The sequence below is a fragment of the Eubalaena glacialis genome, chromosome 7 (assembly GCF_028564815.1).
Source record: "Eubalaena glacialis isolate mEubGla1 chromosome 7, mEubGla1.1.hap2.+ XY, whole genome shotgun sequence".
NCBI classification, from domain to species: domain Eukaryota; kingdom Metazoa; phylum Chordata; class Mammalia; order Artiodactyla; family Balaenidae; genus Eubalaena; species Eubalaena glacialis.
In genome coordinates, this window is record NC_083722.1 from 81,242,958 (window position 1) to 81,250,536 (window position 7,579).

Genomic DNA, 7,579 nt, shown 5'->3' on the forward strand with positions numbered 1-7,579 from the left:
CATACCCTAACAGGACAGTTTTCTTGACTACAGTGATTTTTCCTCACTTGAGCCTACATGATGAGGGAGGATCACAAGGATCTACTCCTGAAGGGGCACTGAGTCCTCCATTAAATTTGGTACAAAACTCAAAAGATGTAAATGAAAATCAAGTCTCCCTCCTGTCCTTCTTCCCCTGATTCTTACCCCCACCCATTGTTCCCCTCTCCAGAGTTTTCCACTGTTACTGATTCCCTGTATCTCTTCCCAGAAAATGCTCTGCATATACAGGCATATGCTGAGCCGGCAAAAACATTAATTGTCCACTCATTGCTTACTCCTTCAAGCAATTTTAAAATACAATTGTATGATACCTACACATAATTGTGCACATTGCTCTAAAATTATACCTTGGAGATTGTTCCATATTTACTCATATGTGGGTGCTTCATTTATTTTTAACTTAGAGATCATTACATAGCCACTCTTAGGGAGCTTCTTCATTCTTTTTTACCATCTACACAATATTCCATTGCGTGAATGTATTTACTTAACCGGTACACTATTGATGGACCCCTAGGTTGGTCCCAATATTTTGCTAATATGATCCTGCAATGAATACCCTTCTAGATACTGAAATCAATTTTCAATAAGAAGTGATTGTGTAAAGGTAGTAATGTTTGGCTTCAAATCAAGTTAGTAAGTAGTTGGTAGAGACATTAGTTGGGTTATAGATGAATATTTAAAAGTATAAAGCATTAAATATATATGCTGTGTCTGAAGTATGTTCCCCTAAACCACTGTTAAAACAAAAGAAAAGCATAAGAGCCAACAGGAAATCTCCACCCACTTAGTCAGACTCCTCAGGAGCAGTAAATAGACAGGCCTTATCCAGTATCTTCCAGGTTCACAGTGGAGCTTTGTCACACTAGTAGTGAGAACGCATTGTAGAGTCCATGCTTTGGCACTAAGAACTTCCCCTAGAGAGTTCGGATCTAGCAGTATAGACATACAAATACTCACTTGTCACACAAATAATTCATCAAAAAGCCTTTGGGCAAGCAAGCAGAGGAACAGATTTCCTTTTGCCCTTCCCATTGACTTTTTTTTGGACTTCATTTTGAAATAATTACACTTAGAGAAGAGTTTCAAGAATAGCTCAAAGAACTCCCACACACTTTTTATTCAAATTCACTACTTTTTAACATTTGGACACTTTTTAACATTTGTAGAACCTTTCTTTACACAGACACACACACGTATGTATATATGTATGTACATGAGGTTTTTTTTTTCTGGATTATTTGGGAGTAGGTTGTATACATAAGGCCCTTTTACTCCTTAATACTTCAGTGTATATTTCCTAAAAACAGGATATTCCGTTGATTCTGAGAGGAAAGACTGACCTGGCTACTTCCATCTGTTCTTTTTTAGAATCATGGACTTTAACAGCTAGAAGTAACCTGAAGGTGTCTAGTTCACCCCCTTTACACACAGGGAAACCCAGAATTGGCAAATGAGTCAGCCAAGGTCATATTGCCAATATCTGGGAGGAGATCCTCTCTTCTGGCTCTTTCCTCTCTACAAGCCACTTGGGATCATCTGGTCCAAACCATTCAATAGATTTTATAAATGAGGAAACTATGGCCCAGAGAGGGTTTATGATTTGTCTAAGGTCACACAGGAAGTTACTTGCCTGGATTCCATAGGTAGCTATAGTTCTTTGCTATGGGGCTCAAGGAGAAGACTAATTTTCCTGAATGTGCACTCAGTGAATAAGCTGATGAATGGACATCTAATGCTTTTGCCTCCCCAGCAATCCTTCCCCCTCCTCCTGGAAACAGCTTTGGGAAACCATCTTCTTCCATTAGATATAGAGTTAGTGGGACTGTCCTTCAAAGTTCTGCACCCTTCTGGCCATGAAATGGGCATGTAGCCCAGCCTAGGTCAATCACCTTCTCTGGGGCATTTGAATCTTGAGGAGAGAGACTCAAGGATTGAAAAAGGTCAAGCTGATAAGGAGGCTGCTTATTGGCTTTTGTTGCTCATCAGCTGTGCTTCCCATCCTGCCTGAGACTTGCTTCTTCAGTGTTTATTTCCATTCTCTGAGCTACCTCATGTCTTTCCAATACTTTCCGTAGGCTTAGGTTGGCCAGGGATAGTTTCTGTCGTTTGCAAGCACAGGACTCTAACCAATAACAGCTGGCTTGAAAAAAATTTTGCTTTCAGAAACACTTGCCGAAACAGAACTGCAACGTAGGTTCCATAGGAAAAAGTTGGCCTTGGGTACACCCTCCCTCAAAGCTTAGTGTGAAAGTGCTTTTCAGGCTTATCGCTCTGCTGTTCAGTCTAACTGGTGACATTCCACTTTCACATTCCCTGAAGTGACTGCTCCTTCACAGAGCAACCTTTCTGTTAGTTTGTAGCTCTTAGAAATGTCTCCAGCAAGGGGGCATCGCTTAGTCAGTGGTGATTTTAACTCCATTGCCCCCAAACTGTCCATCTGGGTGGTTAGAGTGGTGAAATACAATCTGACTTGAGCACAATAGCCCAGAGTGGGCTCCCTGCTTGATTGATTCTAGGGCTTGCTGCCAATAGGAAGTGAAGACACTACTCATTGTCTTTCCTGACAATCTGTTCCTGACCTCCTGAGAGGATTTTTGGAAGGAACTTACACATATGCAGGAACACATTGGTATCTCCAGAATGACATTCAGACAGTGTAGTCTGAATTTACATCCAGGAAAAAAAAAGTCTCCAAGAAAACAAAATTATCTTCAAAGAGATTCCCAAGCTCTTGTTGAAAACAGCTTTTTCTTCCTTTAAAATTTTGTTGTTTTAATATTCTTTAAAATAATATAATTACATATAATTAATCTTATATATAGTTTAGTATTATAATTGTTAATATTATTACACAGAGCAGTTTAGCTTCTCATTAGCCACTCAAGAACCAGATTTTTGCATTGCCAAACATCCAGTCATTTAACAAATATTTTGGGGTCAACTATGTGCTAGGCACATAGCAAAAACGAACCAACAGGGTCCTTACCCTTTCAGTGCTTAGAGTCCAGAGGGACAACAGACATTAATCAAGATGTTATACTTGTACCCCATTACAATGTGTTATAAGTGCTATGAAAGACAAGTACAAAGATCTGTGAGAGATTAAGAGTAAATGGTTTTCCTCAAAACAGTTTCCATAATTCCAAGTGAATTTCTTAAAAAGACTAGAGAGCAATCCCTCCCCCTGCCCTAAGAGTCTGTAAATGGTCTGTGAATGTATCAGCCCAGCCCTGGTCATAAAAACCATAGAAGATCTAGTCCCCCTTTCAGAGCAAAAGGTAGGGGTTCTGCCTTTATTTTCTCATTGTGTTAGTCACTATTGTTTTCAAAGCCAAATAGAATAAGAAAATAATTCAATCACAATGTCCTAAAGAGGGCTTCCCTGGTGGTGCAGTGGTTAAGAGTCCGTCTGCCAATGCAGGGGACACGGGTTCGATCCCTGGTCCAGGAAGATCCCACATGCCATGGAGCAACTGAGCCCGTGTGCCACAACTGCTGAGCCTGCGCTCTAGAGCCTGCGAGCCACAACTACTGAAGCCCATGAGCCACAACTACTGAAGCCCGTATGCTGCAACTACTGAAGCCCACGCACCTAGAGCCCATGCTCTACAACAAGAGAAGCCACTGCAGTGAGAAGCCTGCACACCGCAACAGAGTAGCCCTTGCTCGCCACAACTAAAGAAAGCCTGCGTGCAACAATGAAGACCCAACGCAGCCAAAAATAAATTTTTAAAAAATGTCCTAATGAATAAAAGACTTCCATTTCAAAGGCAAATACAAATGGGGAGCTATATTCATTTTCTATTGCTGCTATAATAAATTACCACACATGTAGTGACTTAACGCAAATTTATTACCTTAAAATTCTATAGGTCAGAAGTCCAACTGGGTCTCACTAGGCTAAAATCAAGGCACTTGCCTTTCTGAAGTTTCTAGGAAAGTATCAGTTTCTTTGCCTTTTTCCATCGTCTAGAGGCTTCCTTCATTTCTTGGAGGCTTCCTCTATCTTCGAAGTCAGCAACAAGTTGAGTCTTCATGTCACATCTCTCTGATTTTCTCGCTGCCTCCCTCTTCCACTTTTAAGGACTCATGTGATTAAAAACAGATCCACCCAGATAATCCAAGATAAGATCCCCAGCTCAAATTCTGTACCCTTAATTGTACCTGCAAAGTCTCCTTTGCCTTGTAATGTAACATACTCATAGGTTCTGCAGATTAGAATATGGACATCTTTGAGGGGCCATTATTCTGCCTACTACAGAAGGCATGGGAAATGTTGGTAAAGGTGAAAATAAGTAGAGATGCTTCATTCTGTGTGGACAAATAGATACAAGGTGATGCCATTTTTCTACTTATGGTGGTTATCTCTGGGCAGTGGAATTATGGGTAATTTTTCTTTATACTTCTCTGTTTTCCAAGTTTTCTACATTACAAATAAAATACTTTTTTAAAAAAACCATTATATTTTAGTTATTTAGGAGAATGTCTGTATTGTTAGGAAGTGCATGTTGAACTATTTCAGAGTAGTGTCATGATGTCTGCAGCTCACTGTCAAAAGTTCAGAAAACACACACACACACAGATAAGGCAAATATGGCCAAATGGTAACAACTCTTACTCAAAGAGGAGTATGTATGTGCGTTCATGCAATTGTAGTTTTCCTGTACATTGGAAATGTTTTATAATAAAAAGCATAACTTTAATGGACAGAGATTCTGTGTTGATTTCATATTATTCTAATTATCATTTTCAAGAATAACTTCAGAGTCTAAGAGTGAGAAGATAAGTCACAAAATCAAGGCACGTTTTCTTTGGCAACCATCTTATCCACTGATACCAAATTATATAATTAGATTCCAGGAGCTAGAGAGATGGACCTGACTGGTTTCACTTGAAAAGGTCTCATTTCTATAGGGATGCTTGTTTGCTGTCAGTAGCCCAATAATTTCTCCTAGCATTTCATGTGTTGTGCTTGTTAACATGCTAGACTTGTACAGAGGAGACTGGGTTCTCAAAGCAGTATGCCCAGGGTGGGACCAGCTCTATAATTTGACAGGCCCAGTACAAAATAAAAATGAGGGACCTTTCGTTGAGAAAGTATTAAGAATTTCAAGACAGCAGAGTCCTCAAGCCCAATGTAAGGTCACGCATTCATGAAATCACCCTTACGCAAAGCCCAGCAGATTCCCGCAACAGTCCCCTCCCACCAAGCCTCATATGCCGAGCATGCTCGGTGGGAATGGGGCTGGAGGAAGAGCAGGCACTCTAGACTCATTTTACTGCATAGTCCCTTTACTCCATTTCAACCAGTCGTCTTAGGGATGCTTAAGATCAAAGATTCCTGAGAAATCTATGAATTCTCCAAATTATAACCATTCAGTGAGATGCTTTTGACCATTATCTTTGACCGTGTTGTACAGTTGTAGGAACAATGCATTTATGTGAAACAAAAGCTCTAACGGAACTTATCAAAAGGAAATACAGGGCTTCCCTGGTGGCGCAGTGGTTGAGAATCTGCCTGCCAATGCAGGGGACACGGGTTCGAGCCCTGGTCTGGGAAGATCCCACATGCCGCGGAGCAACTAGGCCCGTGAGCCACAACCACTGAGCCTGCGCGTCTGGAGCCTGTGCTCCGCAACAAGAGAGGCCGCGATAGTGAGAGGCCGCGATAGTGAGAGGCCCGCGCACCGCGATGAAGAGTGGCCCCCGCTTGCTGCAACTAGAGAAAGCCCTCGCACAGAAACGAAGACCCAACACAGCCAAAAATAAATAAATGAATAAATGAATAAATAATTTTAAAAAAAGGAAATACAAATAATTACATTAAAAAACGATGATTTAAAATGTTATAGTCTTGGGACTTCCTTGGTGGCGCAGTGTTTAAGAATCTGCCTGCCAATGCAGGGGACATGGGTTCGAGCCCTGGTCTGGGAAGATCCCACATGCCACGGAGCAATGAAGCCCGTGAGCCACAACTACTGAGCCTGCACTCTAGAGCCCGAGAGCCACAACTACTGAGCCTGCGTGCCACAACTACTGAAGCCCGCACGCCTAGAGCCCGTGCTCCGCAACAAGAGAAGCCACCGCAATGAGAAGCCCGCACAACGCAACGAAGAGTAGACCCCGCTCGCCGCAGCTAGAGAAAGCCCACGCGCAGCAATGAAGACCTAACATGGCCAAAAATAAATAAATAAAATAAATAAAATAAAATAAAATAAAATGTTATAGTCTTCCTAGAATAAAGAATATACTTAAAATATTTTTTTAAAAACTCACTAGATGAACAAAACCACCACATAGAAACAGTCTCTGATATTTTAATTGGTAACTAAGTTATTTAAAAACAAACCCAAATATACCAATAAAAATTCAGAAAGAAAATGCCTCATGTGGCTTTCTGACCCATCCCTTTTATTCTTAAGCATTTGCTTCATTCCAGCTAACATTCTTAAATTGATTATAAAAAGCAAGAGAACGCTTCCAGTAATCAAAAAGGGACTTACACAAGAGTGACAAAAGTAAATAGAATTTCTTCTCTTCCTTTTCTTTCTCCCCTTGTCCAGGCGTTTTGCTATTGATATAAAAGTATTTATCACTTTTAGGAATAAGACTCCTAGTGTTGATTTTCCCATTTCTGATAAATGATATGGTATTTTTTAAAAGGGCATGCCTCATATGGCTTAGAAAAACATCTGGAAGGATATAGCTAATAAACTGTTAATAGTAGCTAGCCCTAGGCTGAGGATTTGTGATGAGGATAGAGAGGATTTTTACTTTCCTTACTGTTGCTTATATGAATATATGCAATGAATATGTATTAGCTTTATCAATCAAAAAAAAAAAAAACACTAAAGAAAATTTTTAAAAAGAAAAAAAAACAAACAACCCAGCACGTACTTTAGATCTAGCATGGTGATTTAGGATCAGTCACTCAATCTCTTTAAGCCTCAGTTTCCTTACCTATAAAATGGGGTTAATACCACACAGATGTCATGAGGAAAATGTGTGGTAAATACACCCTCAAGTGCTCGCTTCAGCAGCACATATACTAAAATTGGAACGATAGAGAAGATTAGCACGGCCCCTGCGCAAGGATGACACGCAAATTCGTGAAGTGTTCCATACTTTTAAGAAACGAAATTGAGTTATTTGTAGTGAGGTGGATGGACCTAGAGTCTGTCATACAGAGTGAAGTAAGTCAGAAAGAGAAAAACAAATACTGTATGCTAACACATACATATGGAATCTAAAAAAAAGAAAATGGTCATGAAGAACCTAGGGGCAGGATGGGAATAAAGACACAGACCTACTAGAGAATGGACTTGAGGACACGGGGAGGGGGAAGGGTAAGCTGGGACAAAGTGAGAGAGTGGCATGTACATGTATACACTACCAAATGTAAAACCGATAGCTAGTGGGAAGCAGCTGCATAGCACAGGGAGATCAGCTCGGTGCTTTGTGACCACCTAGAGGGGTGGGATAGGGAGGGTGGGAGGGAGGGAGACGCAAGAGGGAAGAGATATGGGGATGTGTG

General features: G+C 40.7%; 1 non-coding gene across 1 annotated transcript; it reads left to right on the top strand.

The window, feature by feature from the left end:
• The first annotated feature begins 7,069 nt into the window (after positions 1 to 7,069).
• Positions 7,070 to 7,174, top strand: LOC133095864 (U6 spliceosomal RNA). The gene has a single exon (XR_009701720.1). It is a non-coding gene; the product is annotated as a U6 spliceosomal RNA (small nuclear RNA).
• The last annotated feature ends 405 nt before the right edge of the window (positions 7,175 to 7,579 follow it).